We start from the raw sequence: 18,860 nt of genomic DNA, 5'->3' as shown, positions 1-18,860 counted from the left end.
AGTTCCATGCATAACAGTTGTATTGTCATCAACATTTATAATGAGTATTTCTGTAAATTGTTGTGGCTCCCTGAAAAATCACTGCATGTTTTGGAAGCAAAACATTACTGAACATAACACGCCAATGTAAAATGAGATTTTTGGATATAAATATGCACTTTATCGAACACAACATACATGTATTGTGTAACATGAAGGCCTATGAGTGTCATCTGATGAAGATCATCAAAGGTTAGCGATTCATTTAATCTCTATTTGTGCTTTTTGTGACTCTTTGGCTGGAAAAATGGCTGTGTTTTTCTGTGACTTGGTGGTGACCGAACATAATTGTTTGTGGAGCTTTCGCTGTAAAGCATTTTTTAAATCAGACACTGTGGCTGGATTAACACAAATTCTATCTTTCAAATTTCTATTTGTAAATAGGTAGGTCTCACTGACTATCCCTAAAGCCAACACCTCATTTGGTCGCCTTTCCTTCCAGTTCTCTGCTGCCTGTGACTGGAACAAATTGCAAAAATCGCTGAAGTTGGAGACTTTTATCTCCCTCGCCAACTTTAAACATCTGCTACCTGAGCAGCTAACCGATCTCTGCAGCTGTGCATAGTCCATCTGTAAATAGCCCACCCAATTTACCTACCTCATCCCCATACTGTTTTTATTTATTTACTTTTCTGCTCTTTTGCACACCAGTATCTCTACCTGCACATGACCATTTGATCATTTATCACTCCAGTGTTAATCTGCTAAATTGTAATTATTCACTTACCTCCTCATGCCTTTTGCACACAATGTATATAGACTCTTTTTTTCTTTTCTCTACTTGTTTATTGTTTACTCCATGTGTAACTTTGTGCTGTTGTCTGTTCACACTGCTATGCTTTATCTTGGCCAGGTCGCAGTTGTAAATGAGAACTTGTTCTCAACTAGCCTACCTGGTTAAATAAAGGTGAAATAAAAAAAATAAAAAAATAAAAAGGTCGGTATTGGTCATGTAATTACCACTGAGTTATTTGAATTCTAACTAGCGCTAATGCAATTGCTAACTAGCGTTAGCACAATGACTATGGAATTCCATAGGTTTCTGCTAGCATGCTAGTAAATACCCTTATACCTCCAGTCATTGCAATAACGCTAGTTAACATTGTATCACAAAACAACCTCTAACTTCCTTCTTCATACTGGACACAGATATATAAAAATGGCGTCCATGAGTTCATCTAACTCTGGGGAAGTAGATAAAGGGTCTCATTGCCAAAATCCTGAAGTATCCCTTTAATGAGCTCAAAGCTCAGGGGATTGTCCTTAATTTTGTAGAAACATATAAAAACACTATCAACCAAGAATATTTGTCCCTCCATATCCAAAGGGCATTGATAAACGGTTCAAATACTTGAATGTCTTCCAGTGAGGTGCCAATGGGATCGTTTGAATCTTTTGAAATTCCACCACCTACTGTGAGGCTTAAGGTGACACATTGAAATTCATTTTATTAATTGCTCACCTTTGGCCATCTCCTCCGGTGCCTCCAGACTACAGTAGCTAAGAGGAGGAACACGCCCTGGCCATGCAACGTGCTCCCAGTCCAATTAAACTTTGCTCATTAAATAACCCAAATGATAGCGCTGCATCATCAGTTGTGTAGGCTACCCACACACACTTATGTTCTCATGTAAATACAGGATAAAATACTGATGACGAAACACATGAATATGACCATAATAATACTTACCCTGAGACACACTTGTTCACAGATTGTCTGCATGGAAGATATTCATGCATGTACATACATACACACACTATCTCACTCTCAGTGGTGGCAGGTAGCCTAGTGGTTTGAGTGTTGGACCAGAAACCGAAAGGTTGCTAGATTGAATCCCCGAGCTGACAAGGTAACAATCTGCCCCTGAACAAGGCAGTTAACCCACTGTTCACCAGTAGGCTGTCAATGTAAATAAGAATTTGTTCTTAACTTACCTTTCTCTAGGACACTACAACAATTGAACCACGCAGGTCTTGAACCAACAAAGCCACAAGGTCATCAGCTTGATAACCCCTGACCCCTCATTTGACAGCAGCTGTAAAACATAAGTTACTGATAAGATAGCATGGTGTCACTTTAGCCGATCAATGCTAGCTCTTTGTCTTACACCTGGTACTAAACAAGAGACCGAGAACCAGGGAGATAAGAAACGAATACACTATTGTATGCGTGTTTCTGTGTGTATGTCTGTCCTCACCGTGAAGTGGGGTGTGTTTGTCGAGTACAAATGAAAGCAAGCATGTGTGTACACAGCCTTGTTGTCCCCTAGGTGGACTGTCTACATGCCACCCCCTTGGCTCCAACTCCTCCATACACACACACACACACACACACACACACACACACACACACACACACACACACACACACACACACACACACACACACACACACCCTCCACACTGGCTGGGCTGCTCCCTCTCCCGAGAGGAAGGCCTATTGATCAGGAAGGCATCTCCCTAATTAGGCTGAACCAAGAGAGAGAGGGAGAGGAGAGGAAGGGGGAGGGGGGAACACAAAGACAGAGAGAGAAAAAAACAGAGGGAGAGGGGAAACAGCAGATGTAGGGCACAGCGGGCTGGTCAATGAATGTGTTGTTCCAAAAGAAATGGAGGTGTGAGGGGAATAAAGTTGTGCTACACAAGCAAAAGAGAAAGAGAGAGGAGGAATGGTGGGAGGAAGGTAGGAATGACAAGGCTGTGATGAAGAGAAAGAGAGACGGTGGGAGGAAGGTAGGAACGACAAGGCTTTGATGAAGAGAGAGAGAGAGAGAGAGAGAGAGAGAGAGAGAGAGAGAGAGAGAGAGAGAATGAGCAAAGTGGATTGCATGGAGGACAGTAAGGGAAGGAGAGATATACAGATAGTGATGGATAGAGGTAGAGAGGGCTGGAGCAAAATAGAAATAGGTTCATAGAGCTGGAAGGTGGTGGAGGGTGCTGAGACTTTGTTACACAACCTCATAACGGATTGAATCCTTCGCTCCAGCCGTTGGTTTTCTGAAGCATTTAGGAGAATGGAAAAACACAGGCAACTCTGCTATTTGATTCCAATCACCTTCGGGCCTCAACATGCTCCTGGGATTGAATTAAAAGATGCAATTAACTTGTTCACAGTTTTTCCTCCTCCTTTCTTTCCCCTCCAGCTAAATAGGACGAGTGGTTGAGAGAGAGAGAGAGAGAGAGAGAGAGAGAGAGAGGTTGAGAAAGAGAGAGAGAGGTAGAGAGAGAGAGAGGGGTAGAGAGAGAGACAGAGAGAGAGACAGAGGTTGAGAGAGAGAGGTAGAGAGAGAGAGAGGCAGAGAGAGAGAGAGAGTAGAGAGAGAGACAGAGAGAGAGACAGAGGTTGAGAGAGAGAGGTAGAGAGAGAGAGAGGCAGAGAGAGAGAGAGAGAGGTAGAGAGAGAGAGAGATTTGAAAACTTCTACAGTACCCGTAATTCTGTGACATAATAATTTTTTCCTATCATCTCATAAATCTCAGTTTTATCCTATTTACAATTATGACACGAGAATATACTTTTCTGACACATATCGATCATATCGATGCCACGATGCACAGTCTTATATCTAAAGGGAAATGTGCTGTACATTGGGAAATACAGGGCATTCGGAAAGTATTCAGACCCCTTCCCTTTTTCCACATTTTGTTACATTACAGCCTCATATCTAAAATTGATTACATTATTTCCCCTCCTCATCAATCGACACACAATATCCCATAATGACAAAGTGAAAACAGGTTATTTGAATTTTTTGCAAGTATAAAAAATAGAAAACAGAAATACCGTATTTACATAAGTATTCAGACCCTTTGCTATGAGACTCGAAATTGAGCTCAGGTGCATCCTGCTTCCATTGATCATCCTTGAAAGGTTTCTGCAACTTGATTCGAGTCGAACTGTCATAAGTTCAATTGATTGGACATCTATACTAGGTCCCACAGTTGACAGTGCATATCAGAGTCAAAACCAAGCTACGGGGTTGATGGAATTGATTGTGTCGCACAGATACATTTGCAAAATGTATAAAAACTGTTATTGATTTGTCATTATGTGGTATTGTGTGTAAATTGATGAGAATATACATATACAGTGAGGAGAATAAGTATTTGATACACTGCCGATTTTGCAGGTTTTCCTATTTACAAAGCATGTAGAGGTCTGTAATTTTAGCATAGGTACACTTCAACTGTGAGAGACGGGAATCTAAAACAAAAATCCAGAAAATCACATTGTATGATTATTTAAGTAATTCATTTGCATTTTATTTGCCTGACAAAAGTATTGATCACCTACCAACCAGTAAGAATTCCGGCTCTCACAGTTTTTCTTTAAGAAGCCCTCCTGTTCTTCACTCATTACACTCATTACCTGTATTAACTGCACCTGTTTGAACTCGTTGCCTGTATAAAAGACACCTGTCCACACACTCAATCACACAGACTCCAACTTCTCCACAATGGCCAAGACCAGAGAGCTATGAAGGACATCAGGGATAAAATTGTAGACCTGCACAAGGCTGGGATGGGCTACAGGACAATAGGGAAGCAGCTTGGTGAGAAGGCAACAACTGTCTCTCCTCGTGGGGCATCAATGATCATGAGGAAGGTGAGAGATCAGCCCAGAACTACACGTAAGGACATGGTTAATGACCTGAAGAGAGCTGGGACCTCAGTCTCAAAGAAAACCATTAGTAACACACTACGCCGTCATGGATTAAAATCCTGCAGGTCATGCATGGTCCCCCTGTTCAAGCCAGCGCATGTCCAGGTCCGTCTGAAGTTTGCCAATGACCATCTGGATGATCCAGAGGAGGAATGGGAGAAGGTCATGTGGTCTGATGAGACAAAAATAGAGCTTTTTGGGCTAAACTCCACTCGCCATGTTTGGAGGAAGAAGAAGGATGTGTACAACCCCAAGACACCATCCCAACTGTGAAGCATGGAGGTGGAAACATCATTCTTTGGGGATGCTTTTCTGCAAAGGGGACAGGACGACTGCACCGTATTGAGGGGAGGATGGATGGGGCCATGTATCGCTAGATCTTGGCCAACAACCTCCTTCCCACAGTAAGAGCATTGAAGATGGGTCGTGGCTGGGTCTTCCAGCATGACAACGACCCGAAACACACAGCCAGGGCAACTAAGGAGTGGCTCCATAATAAGCATCTCAAGGTCCTGGAGTGGCCTAGCCAGTCTCCAGACCTGAACCCAATAGAACATCTTTGGAGGGAGCTGAAAATCCGTATTGCCCAGCGACAGCCCCGAAACCTGAAGGATCTGGAGAAGGTCTGTATGGAGGAGTGGGCCAAAATCCCTGCTGCAGTGTGAGCAAACCTGGTCAAGAACTACAGGAAACATATGATCTCTGTAATTGCAAACAAAGGTTTCTGTACCAAATATTAATATACTTATGTCATGCAATAAAAGAAGAAGGTGAGGACCAAAGGTCAGCGTGTAAGTGTTCATGTTTTTTTATCAAGATATGAACACTGAACAAAACAATAAACTTGAAGTAATCAATCCGAAACAGTCCCGTGTGGCACCAACACTAACACGGTAAATATACACCCATGAAACACAAGTGGGAAAATGCTACCTAAGTATGATTCTCAATCAGAGACAACTAACGACACCTGCCTCTGATTGAGAACAATACCAGGCCAAACGCAAAAACACAACATAGAAAACGGAACATAGACAACCCACCCAACTCACGCCCTGACCATACTAAAACAAAGACGTAACAAAGGACTTAAGTTCAGAACGTGACATGAGCATATGCTTATTTTTCACATTTGTACTGTAGCATGCTTTTCTTCTACAAAGATGTGTATACAAAGTCTGTCTCCTCTGCAAATATATTGCTCGCTCAATTATACCATTGCTACAGAGTAGTCTAGACCCAGTGATCTTTTTCTTTAACCTGCTCAATGTGTCAGCTCTTAAACAATCTCTTTAATAAGTCCAACAGGCAAGTCTATCAAAAGACAGGTCAGTGTGAGGGAAAAGGGAAGAGAGAAAAAAGAGCGGTATGGTTCAAAATGACTACAGCTTGACAAACCGCTGCGATGGAAGACGCTGGTGACCTTGTGCTATTGGCCAATGACCAGGGGATCCTCTTTCAGTATGTGCACACAGGTACTACAGATGAAAGACATTGTTGGAGAGGGGGACAGGGAGAGAGGGAGTGAGGGAGAAGGGGTTGTTCGCTCAGAAGAGTTCACTGAGAGGAGTAGGGAGTACACACTGACTGGGGAATATAAAAATAATCATTTGGGTTGAGCACTGTGTGTTTGTGTGTGTGTGTGCGTGTGTGCGTGTGTGTGTGCGTGTGCGTGTGTGTGTGCGAGCGTGCATCTGTCTGACTCTATTTGCATGTAGCCTAGGAATGTACACTGTATGTCTCTGTGGTCTTTGTCTGTCTGACATGATTAGTCTGATTGAGTTGGTTTTGTTGTGTTTGAAGTGTGTGTTTGCTCACTTGTGTAGGCATCATGTATGCTTTTATGTGTGCGCATGGGTGTGTGTTGTCAGTGTGAGTTTCCCCTTTGGGTTAAATCTCCAATTCCACCCAGACACACATTTTCTCTCTGTCTCTCTCTCCCACTCTTCCCCTCTCTCTTTCGTGTCAGTGCTACTCTTCAATCACGCCAATTGCTTGTGAGTCTAATGTGAGATGTTCAGCTCATCATGCGTGCTGCCCCACTTTCAAGCAGCCAGTAAGCAACAAACCTCTAAATAAATCCAATAAGTGTCAGTTTCACAACACGGAACTAAACATCAGAGCTCACAGTCTCCCAGTAGCATTTCCCAAGTGTGACTCCACCAAGGACCCCATTCAGCCTCCCTCCGCCCTGCCTGCCTGAAATGGCAAGGAATAGAAATAGCTGTCCGTGCACATTGCCTGAAGTGGAACAGGCTTGCTATGAAACGTGTTAAGATGGAGAAAAACAATGCTTTTCTACACGGCATTGTTGGCTGGTAGAGCGGGAAATGTGAGACAGACAGATCAAAGGATACTAAACACGATCGTAAAGACTTTTCATAAACACGTCGTCTTCGAACCAGGGCCCCTGATTAAGAGGATCTTAAGAAGTCGTTATTTTAGAAATGTGGGTTGAGTTTGATTGTGTCCCAAATGACATCCTATTGCCTATGATCTACTTTTGACCAGGGCCCACAGGGCATAATACACTATATAAGGAATATGGTTCCATTTGGGACACAATCAAACTCAACCCAATTTTTTTTAAATAACAACTTTTGTGTGTGTGTGTGTGTATGTGTGTATGTGTATGTGTGTGTGTGTGTGTGCGTGTGCGTGTGTGCGTGTACGCATCTGTGCGTGGGTGTGCGTGGGTGTGTGTGGGTGTGCGGTGCGTGGTGGGTGTAAGGAGGAGGGACCTCGGTGACTGCCTCTTCTCCAGCTATCATGCAATATTAATGGCCTCTATTGATTATGTCTATCCTTCACTGGGGAGATGGGACACGCAGACACGTCTGCAGTCACTCACACCTTCACTCACGCACACACACACACCACACATACACACACATCTCAAGACACTGAAAACTCATGTGGATCATCCCTCCAGACCCAAATAAATAACGTAAAAACCTATCTTCTGTCTTTCCTCCCTCCATACCTCCCTACCTCCATCCCCCATCCAATATTGTGCTCCAGGTCTAACAAAGTGCCATGACGTCCCCAGTTTCATTTGTAGGAGGACAAGAGACAAACTCCTCAGTTTCAATTGCTGGAGCTGTCGGCCCAATGTAAAGGCGTGTTGGACGGTCTTGTAAGGTCACCGAATTAGGGGAAAAAGTAATGTTTTTTATTCATTATTCTCTTCTTTCTCTACTCGTTTCTCACTCTTGTCTCTCCAAGATGGAATACATTCTAAGTCCAAGGATTGATAGGTTGACTGGCTGCCGTCCTCCGAGGGGAGTGTGTGTGTGCGTGCATGCTTGTGTTTGTATGTAAGGCTAGATTTGTCTGAATGTGTAGGTTCTTTCTGGCCCATTGACCGCTTGATCATATAATTAGTTAAGCCCAAACTTAAAAGTTACTACCCACTGGGCACGAACTGTTTCTATGTGTCAAAATATTGTGACGTGGAATCTATGTGGAAAATACATTGGGTTTGAAAAAAGTCAACATAAACTGTTGTTTTGAGGGTGAAATTTCAACTACAGGATTATGCCATCATGGTAACCAAATTTCAACATAGACAAACCTTGTGGAAAATATATTGAATTTGAACCTTTGTCAGATATTCAACCTTATATACAGAATCAGAAAAAAACTATAAGCTAAGCAGCACCTCTTACTGAAGAATTTATCTAATTTATCTATCTAAAGATAAATGTCCTTTCCTGGTCTCCCATCACAGTCCTTTTAACCAGGCCCAGCTATGATATTTGTCATTATTTTATTTTATTTAGACCTTTATATATTTTAAAAGGGAAAATATATTGAGACCTAGGTCTCTTTACAAATGTGCCATGTATATACCATAAATATACACCATACCTTGTATCCATATACCTCATTAAAATACAGAAATATGCTCATGGGAAGCACAACTATAACATTTCAAATCATCTCTTCCCTCTGAAAAACCTATCTCATTCTGCTCCACAAATAAGTCCCCTTTCTGCATCCTTTGACTTGCTTATGTTTAACCAGAACATCAAGATGAAATGTATTTTGAATTTAGTTCCAGCAAGGGCTCCGGGCAGCATTAAAACTAAAAGCACCTGGCATCCTTTCCTCCCTCCTCTCTGAGACCTCCTCTGTCTCTGCTGCTAACCTTTCTACCACTCTAAATTCCAATCATCTGCCTCTAACCCTAGGAAGCTCTTTGCCACCTTCTCAATCTCCTCCCCTCCCCCCTGTCTATGACTTCAACATTTTGAAAAGTTAGATGAGACATCCGAAATTTATGAAGTCAGGGCACTTGTAAACTGCTCAAAATAAGCCCTAATGTGCTGATCTTTCTCCCCTCTTTCCAGATGAAATCTCCAACCTTTTGATAAAGGATGCAGTGATGACCCTATCCCCTGTCACCTCTCCAACAAAACCTTCTCCCTTAAGGGCTCACAACTCAATGGTAGGTGGCATCCCTTCCGTTTAAGAGTAGTAGCAGCTGCACTTAGATAAATAATATCCCTCCAATCAAGGACAGATGAAAGGTTTCTTTTCTGAAAACTCTTGAATCTGGTCCTTGGCCACTGCTTCTCTCTCAGAATGACCTTCTTGATCCAAATCTGTTTCAAGACTAGTCATTCAAAACCCACTTTAAATCTTAGCTGCTTAACCAACTCCTCTGCTACATCCTTCTACCTATCGGTCCAAACTGAACCATCAGATCTCCCCATTCAGTCTGACTGCAGTCGGACGCATCCCAAACCACCTGACATTTGGCTTGAGGTGGCGTGGGGATCTGTCTCCTCGCCAAGTCACCACTGATGCAGGACTCTGTTCATCACTCTCCTATTCTCGTAAAACCAAGTCACCTCTGTCACAGACTGGATGGTCTCTCCTATCATTGTCCTGCAGAAAACAAATCAATCTTCCCACTTTCCCCAAACCAGATGGGATGGCGCATGTCTGGCAGACATATCTGTGGATGACGGATCACCACCTCAAGCTGAACCTAAGTGGAGCTGCTCTTCCTCCCGAATTGCCAAATCTCGCCATCACAACAACTCCAGTGTCACCAGCACAGCACCCCAACACCCTGTCGTTCTCAACTAACATCAAGGCGGTGGCCCGTTCCTCCATGATTCAACATCCGAAATACAACCCTGCCTCACACAGGAGATCATCCGTAATCCAGGCACTTGTCATCTCCCGTCTGGATTACTCACAACTGTTGGCTGGTTGGAACCATTAAACCCCCAACTTGGACTCCAGACCAAAGGACACATTTCCACCAGTCTACCCCGTCCATCTAATGTCTCATCTTTTCACACAGTCTGCTCTGAACAGTTGATGTTGAGATGTGTCTGTTACTTTTAAAGCATTTATTTGGGCTGAAATTTCTGAGGCTGGTAACTCTAATGAACTTATCCTCTGCAGAAAAGGTATCTCTGGGTCTTCCATTCCTGAGGCGGTACTCATGAGAACAGTTTCATCACAGCGCTTGAAGGTTTTTGTGAATGCACTTGAAGAAACTTCCATGTTCTTGAAATGTTCCATATTGACTGACCTTCATGCCTTAAAATAACTATGGACTGTCGTTTCTCTTTGCTTATTTGAGCTGTTTTTGTGATGACAACCAAACACAATTCAGCATCACTTTTCAATTAGAATAAATAGCCTATTAACTTGTTGACACATTAAGAAAGTATATGTTGGATTCACATCTCCAACTCAGCCAAAAATAAAAGTTAAAGAACGTGATTAAGTCAGTGGCTCAATCTAAGCAGTAGATACAAATCTTTTGAATGTTGATATTTGGTTGCATTGTCATATAGAGTGTGCATGTTCAAGATAGCATACCTAGGTCATCGCAGGTCTGTGGAGATCTTTACAATTGCTGTAATAATCTCTGCAGAATCTTAAACGGTTTTGATCACTTGCACCATGTAGTTTTAATGTAATTTCAACTGCAATCCAGGCCGTTTGGTTCTACTATTAGATGAAGCACAGCCATGATACATTAATCTGTTGCATAAATAAACAAAATCTCTGTCATTGTTTAAAAAAAATGTTTTATTTAACCTTTATTTAACCAGGTAAGCTACTTGAGAACAAGTTCTCATTTACACCTGCGACCTGGCCAAGATAAAGCAAAGCAGTGCGACACAAACAACAACACAGAGTTACACATGGAATAAACAGGCGTACAGTCAATAACACAATAGAGAAAAAGAAAGTCTATATACAGTGTTTGCAAATGGCGTGAGGGTAGGCAATAAATAGGCCATAGTAGAAAAGTAATTACTATTTAGCAGATTAACACTGGAGTGATAAATGAGCAGATGATGATGTGCAAGTAGAGACACTGGTGTGCAAAATAGCAGAAAAGTAAATAAAATAATATGGGGATGAGGAGGTAGATTGGGTGGGCTATTTACAGATAGACTATGTACAGCTGCAGCGATCGGTTAGCGGCTCAGATAGCTGATGTTTAAAGTTAGTGAGGGAAATATAAGTATACAGCTTCAGCGATTTTTGCAATTAGTTCCAGTCACTGGCAGCAGAGAACTGGAAGGACTGGAAAGTGGCCAAAGAAGGTGTTGGCTTTGTGCATGACCAGTGAGATATACCTGTTTGAGAGCGTGCTGCGGGTGGGTGTTGTTATCGTGACCAGTGAGCTGAGATAAGGTGGAGCTTTACCTAGCATAGACTTATAGATGACCTGGAGCATTCCCTTCTGGAGGGAAATGCTGTAGGAATGTTCAGCCGGTGTCGCTCATTCAGCCGACAGAAACTTTCAACCGGTTCTCCCCATTAAGCAGCGAGTCGGAGTCAGAGGCCGAGCCATCTCTGGTCTCTACTCCTCCCGTTACAGGATCTGATACGCTGAAGCTTCCCACCATTAGCTCTGATAAATTGAAAACCCTAGTCATTGGCGACTCCATTACCCCCAGTATTAGACTTAAAACAAATCATCCAGTGATCATACACTGTTTACCAGGGTACAGGGCTACCGACGTTAAGGCTAATCTGAAGATGGTGCTGGCTAACGCTAAAATTGGCGAGTGTAGAGAGTATAGAGATATTGTTATCCACGTCGGCACCAACGATGTTAGGATGAAACAGTCAGAGGTCACCAAGCTCAACATAGCTTCAGCGTGTAAATCAGCTAGAAAGATGTGTCGGCATCGAGTAATTGTCTCTGGCCCCTTCCCAGTTAGGGGGAGTGATGAGCTCTACAGCAAGGTCTCACAACTTAATCGCTGGTTGAAAACTGTTTTCTGCCCCTCCCAAAATATAGAATTTGTAAATAATTGGCCCTCTTTCTGGGACTCACCCACAAACAGGACCAAGCCTGGACTGTTGAGGAGTGATGGACTCCATCCGAGCTGGAGGGGTGCTCTCATCTTATCTATGAACATAGACAGGGCTCTCACTCCCCTAGATCCACAATGAAATAGGGTGCAGGCCAGGCAGCAGGCTGTTATCCAGTCTGCCAGCTTAGTGGAGTCTGACACTAGCACAGTCAAGTCAGTGTAGTCAGCTCAGCTATCCCCAAAAGAGACCATGTCTGTGCCTCGACCTAGTCTGGGAAAAACTAAACATAGCGGTGTTCGCCTTAGCAATCTCACTAGAATAAAGACCTCCTCCATTCCTGCCATTATTGATAGAGATCGTGATACCTCACATCTCAAAATAGGGCTACTTAATGTTAGATCCCTCACTTCAAAAGCAGTTATAATCACTGATCATAATCTTGATGTGATTGGTCTGACTGAAACATGGCTTAAGCCTGATGAATTTACTGTGTTAAATGAGGCCTTACCTCCTGGTTACACTAGTGACCATATCCCCCGTGCATCCTGCAATGGCACAGGTGTTGCTAACATTTATGATAGTAAAGTTCAATTTACAAAAACAAAAACCGACGTTTTCATCTTTTGAGCTTCTAGTCATGAAATCTATGCAGCCTACTCAATCACTTTTTATAGCTACTGTTTACAGGCCTCCTGGGCCATATACAACTTTCCTCACTAAGTTCCCTGAATTCCTATCGGACATTGTAGTCATAGCAGATAATATTCACATTTTTGGTGACTTTAATATTCACATGGAAAAGTCCACAGACCCACTCCAAAGGGCTTTCGGAGCCATCACCTACTCACTGCCACAGTCATACTCTGGACCCAGTTTTGTCCCATGGAATAAATGTTGTGGATCTTAATGTTTTTCCTCATAATCCTTGACTATCGGACCACCATTTTTATTACGTTTGCAATCGCAACAACCCAAAGATTCCTTGATGCCCTTCCAGACTCCCTCTGCCTACCCAAGGACGTCAGAGGACAAAAATCACCTAACTGAGGAACTCAATTTAACCTTGCACAATACCCTAAATGCAGTTGCACCCCTAAAAACTAAAAACATTTGTCATAAGAAACTAGCTCCCTGGTATACAGAAAATACCCAAGCTCTGAAGCAAGCTTCCAGAAAATTGGAATGGAAATGGTGCCACACCAAACTGGAAGTCTTCCGACTAGCTTGGAAAGACAGTACCGTGCAGTATCGAAGAGCCCTCACTGCTGCTCAATCATCCTATTTTTTCAACTTAATTGAGGAAAATAAGAACAATCCAAAATTTATTTTTGATACTGTCGCAAAGCTAACTAAAAAGCAGCATTCCCCAAGAGATGACGGCTTTCACTTCCGCGGTAATAAATTCATGAACATCTTTGAGGAAAACATCATGATCATTAGAAAGAAAATTACAGACTCCTCTTTAAATCTGAGTATTCCTCCAAAGCTCAGTTGTCCTGAGTCTGCACAACTTTGCCTGGACCTAGGATCAAGGGAGACACTCAAGTGTTTTAGTAGTATATCTCTTGACATGATGATGAAAGTAATCATGGCCTCTAAACCTTCAAGCTGCATACTGGACCCTATTCCAACTAAACTACTGAAAGAGTTGCTTCCTGTGCTTGGCCCTCCGATGTTGAACGTAACAAACGTCTCTCTATGTACCGAACTCACTAAAAGTGGCAGTAATAAAGCCTCTCTTGAAAAAGCCAAACCTTGACCCAGAAAATATAAAAAACTATTGGCCTATATCGAATCTTCCATTCCTCTCAAAAAAAATTAAAAAGCTGTTGCGCAGCAACTCACTGCTTTCCTGAAGACAAACAATGTATACGAAATGCTTCAGTCTGGTTTTTGACCCCATCATAGCACTGAGACTGCACTTGTGAAGGTGGTAAATTACCGTTTAATGGCGTCAGACCGAGGCTCTGCATCTGTCCTCGTACTCCTAGACCTTAGTGCTGCTTTTGATACCATCGATCACCACATTCTTTCGGAGAGATTGGAAACCCAAATTGGTCAACACGGACAAGTTCTGGCCTAGTTTAGATCTTATCTGTCGGAAAGATATCAGTTTGTCTCTGTGAATGGTTTGTCCTCTGACAAATCAACTGTAAATGTCGGTGTTCCTCAAGGTTCCGTTTTAGGACCACTATTGTTTTCACAACATATTTTACCTCTTGGTGATGTCATTCAGAAACATAATGTTAACTTTCACTGCTATGCGGATGACACACAGCTGTACATTTCAATGAAACATGGTGAAGCCCCAAAATTCCCCTCGCTTGAAGCCTGTGTTTCAGACATAAGGAAGTAGATGGCTGCAAATCTTCTACTTTTAAACTTGGAAAAAACAGAGATTCTTGTTCTTGGTCCCAAGAAACAAAGATATCTGTTGAATCTGACAATTAATCTTGATGGTTGTACAGTCATCTCAAATTAAACTGTGAAGGACCTCGGCATTATTCTGGACCCTGATCTCTCTTTTGACAAACATATCAAGACTGTTTCAAGGACAGCTTTTTTTCCATCTACATAACATTTGCAAAAATCTGAAACTTTCGGTCCAAAAATAATGGTCTAAACTAAATTACTTCTAGGTTAGACTACTGCAATGCTCTACTTTCCGGCTACCCGGATGAAGCACTAAATAAACTTAAGTTGGTGCTAAATACTGCTGCTAGAATCCTGACTAGAACCAAAAAATGTGATCATAATACTCCAGTGCTAGCCCCCCTACACTTGCTTCCTGTTAAGGCAAGGGCTGATTTCAAGGTTTTACTGCTAACCTACAAAGCATTACATGGCTTGCTCCTACCTATCTTTCCGATTTGGTCCTGCCGTACATACCTACACGTACGCTATGGTCACAAGACGCAGGCCTCCTAATTGTCCCTAGAATTTCTAAGCAAACAGCTGGAGGCAGGGCCTTCTCCTGTAGAGCTCCATTTTTATGGAATGATCTGCCTACCCATGTAAGAGACGCAGACTCTGAGACTCAACCTTTAAGTCTTTATTGAAGACTACAATTGAGTGTAGTCTGGCCCAGGAGTGTGAAGGTAAACGGAAAGGCTCTGGAGCAACGAACCGCCCTTGCTGTCTCTGCCTGGCCGATTCCCCTCTCTCCACTTTGATTCTCTGCCTCTATCACTATTACAGGGGCTGAGTCACTGGCTTACTGGTGCTCTTCCATGCCATCTGTAGGAGGGGTGCGTCACTTGAGTGGGTTGAGTCACTGACGTGTTCTTCCTGTCTGGGTTGGCGCTGTTCAACTGTTCTGCCTGCGGCTATGGAACCCTGACCTGTTCACCGGACGTGCTACCTGTCCCAGACCTGCTGTTTTCAACTCTCTAGAGACAGTAGGAGTGGTAGAGATACTCTCAATGATCGGCTATGAAAAGCCAACTGACATTTACTCCTGAGGTGCTGACTTACTGCACCCTCGACAACTACTGTGATTATTATTATTTGACCATGCTGGTCATTTATGAACATTTGAACATCTTGGCCATGTTCTGTTATAATCTCCACCTGGCACAGCCAGAAGAGGACTGGCCACCCCTCATAGCCTGGTTCCTCTCTAGGTTTCTTCCTAGGTTTTCCTAGCCACTGTGCTTCTACACCTGCATTGCTTGCTGTTTTCGGGTTCCAGGCTGAGTCTCTGTACAGCACTTTGATATATCAGCTATATAAATCAATTTGATTTTGATTTGGAGCCAGTGGGTCTGGCGACGAATATGTAGCGAGGGCCAGCTGACTAGAGCATACAGGTCGCAATGGTGGGTGGTATAAGGGGCTTTGGTAACAAAACGGATGGCACTGTCCACATATTCTAGGTCAGAACCGTCCAGGGTAGTGATGCTAGTCGGACAGGCAGGTGTGCACAGCGAACGGTTGAAAAGCATGCATTTCGTTTTTACTAGGGTTTAAGAGCAGTTGGAGGCCACGGAAGGAGTGTTGTATGGCATTGAAGCTCGTTTGGAGGTTTGTTAAGAAACTCCCCATCCCGGATCCGGGATTGTGACTAAGCCTCAGGCTCATTAGCATAACGCAACGTTAACGATTTCTGAAAATCGCAAATAAAATTAAAATAATGCGTTTGCTCTCAAGCTTAGCCTTTTCTTAACAACACTGTCATCTCAGATTTTCAAAATATGCTTTTGAACCATAGAAATTGACTAATTTGTGTAAGAGTATGCAAAGCTAGCATAGCATTTTGTGTAGCATGTAGCACACAACATTTTCACAAAAGCCAGATAACCAAATAAATAAAATCATTTACCTTTGAAGAGCTTCTGATGTTTTCAATGAGGAGACTCCCAGCCACATACCAAATGCGCAGTGTTTCCTGAAAGCGTCTGTGTGTAGGAGAAATCGTTCCGTTTTCTACATTGCGCCTGGCTACCGAAACGAACCGAAAATGCAGTCACCTCCAACGTGAAACTTTTTCCGGATTAACTACATAATATCGACCGAAACATGGCAAACGTTGTTTGGAATCAATCCTCAAGGTGTTTTTTCACATATCTCTTCATTGACATGCAGTTCATGGAAGCTTGCTTCTCTCTCTGTGCCCCATGGAAAAATACTGGCAGGTGACTTTTGCGCACCAATTTCGGCGCAGGACACCGGGCGGACACGTGGTAAATGTGGTCTCTTATGGTCAATCTTCCAACGATCTGCCTACAAATACGTCACAATGCTGCAGACACCTTGGGGAAACGACAGAAAGGGCAGACTCATTCCTCTTGCGTTCACAGCCATATACGGCTTGCAGGAGAGTTCCCAGATTTAGTGGAGGAGATCATGAAAGACAGAGCCTCAAAAATCCTTGTCATTTCCTGGATGCCAAGTCATCTTGGTTTTGCCTGAAGCTCACGTTAAAGGGCACGCACAGAGAAGATATTTGTATTTCTGGACACGTCAGAGTGTTTTCTTTCGAACAGTAGCAATTATATGCATAGTCGAGCATCTTTTTGTGACAAAATATCTTGTTTAAAACGGGAACGTTTTTCTTCCAAAAATGAAATAGCGCCACCATAAGTGTAAGAGGTTAACACAGTGTCCAAAGAAGGGCCAGATGTATACAGAATGGTGTTGTCTGCATAGAGGTGGGTCAGGGGAACACCCGCAGCAAGAGCTACATCATTGACATACAGGGAAAAGAGTCGGCCCGAGAATTGAACCCTGTAGCACCCCCATAGAGACTGACAGAGGTCGGGACAACAGGCCCTCCGCTTTGACACACTGAACTCTGTCTGCGAAGGCGAGGCAGTCATTTGAGAAACCAAGGCTATTGAGTCTGCCGATAAGAATAAGATGATTTACAGAGTCGAAAGCCTTGGCCAGGTCGATGAAGACAGCTGCACAGTACTGTCTTTTATCGATGGCGGTTATGATATCGTCTAGTTAAACCCTGATGAAGACAGCTTGGCTGTCGAAACTTTGGTAATTCAATTTTTGCATCTGAGCTCCTAGAGTGTGCGGCTCTCTTTTATTTTCATGATATCGTTTAGTACGAGCGTGGCTGAGATGCACTCGTGACCGGCTCGGAAATATTAACTTGACTTTCAAAGACTTTAGAGAGGCAGGGAAGGATGGATATAGATCTATAACAGTTTGGGTCTAGAGTGTCACCCCCTTTGAAGAGGGGGATGACCGCGGCAGCTTTCCAATCTTTAGGGATCTCGGACGATACGAAAGAGAGGTTGAACAGGCTGGCAATAGGGGTTGCAACAATGGCGGCGGATAGTTTTAGAAATAGAGGGTTCAGATTGTCTAGCCCAGCTGATTTGTACTGGTCCAGGTTTTGCAGCTATTTCAAAACATCTGCAATCTGGATTTGGGTGAAGGAGAAGCTGGGGAAGTAGCTGCGAGGGGGACGGAGCTGTTGGCTGGGGTAGCCAGGAGTAAAGCATGGCCAGCCGTAGAGATATGCTTATTTAATTTTTTGAGCATTCAGAGCATTTGGCAGCTGGGAGGAGGTGCTCTTGTTTTCCATGGACTTTACAGTGTCCCAAAACTTTTTGGAGTTAGAGCTATAGGATGCAAATTTCTGTTTGAAAAAGCTAGCCGTTGCTTTCCTGACTGACTGCTTGTATTGGTTCCTGACTTCCCTGAACAGTTGCATTGCATTCTCATTTGAACTTCCCTGTGCTTTTAAATGGTTCAAAGTGCAGTGATAGACATTTGGGTGTATACCAAAATTCTTACATTCTATTTCCATTGGAATTTGGTTGTGCTTTTAGATTGTTGAAAGCTTAGTGACAACACATTGGAAGTTCAACTTCGTTTTTTCTCTTTTTTGAGTGGGTGAACATAGGTTGTAATTTCATTGATCAACGTCTCATCCAAATATTACCCAATTATCCACGTTGAAATTACGTGTTGTGCCCAGTCGGTAGTAAACATTAAAATTACTTACCTTTAGAAGGACACAGAATACCAAGAAAACAGCATTCATCAAGACACCAGAGGATGCGGAGGAGAGGAGAGAAAGAGATAACAACAAACACTGAATTAGTAATTGGTTTATAATTTTATTGATAACAAGTTGTATACCACATACTGTATGTAAAACTGTTCCGGATGAGAGACAAAGAGATGTCATAGGCTTTGACTGCTGCAGTCCTTAATACTTATATACTCACAACTCTCATTATGGAGAGGGTAGCATATTATGACAGAGTCAAGAGAGATGTCATCAGTTTATGTTGAGTGTTAAAAAAGTTTCTGGCAGTATTATATGTGTTCTGATAGTCGTCTACACACTCACTAGTGCTGGTGCTCATTTTAACGTCCAACCGATGACGCCCAAT

This window comes from Oncorhynchus masou, chromosome 12 (assembly GCF_036934945.1).
Source record: "Oncorhynchus masou masou isolate Uvic2021 chromosome 12, UVic_Omas_1.1, whole genome shotgun sequence".
NCBI classification, from domain to species: Eukaryota; Metazoa; Chordata; class Actinopteri; order Salmoniformes; family Salmonidae; genus Oncorhynchus; species Oncorhynchus masou.
Note: the sequence above shows the minus strand (reverse complement) of the source record.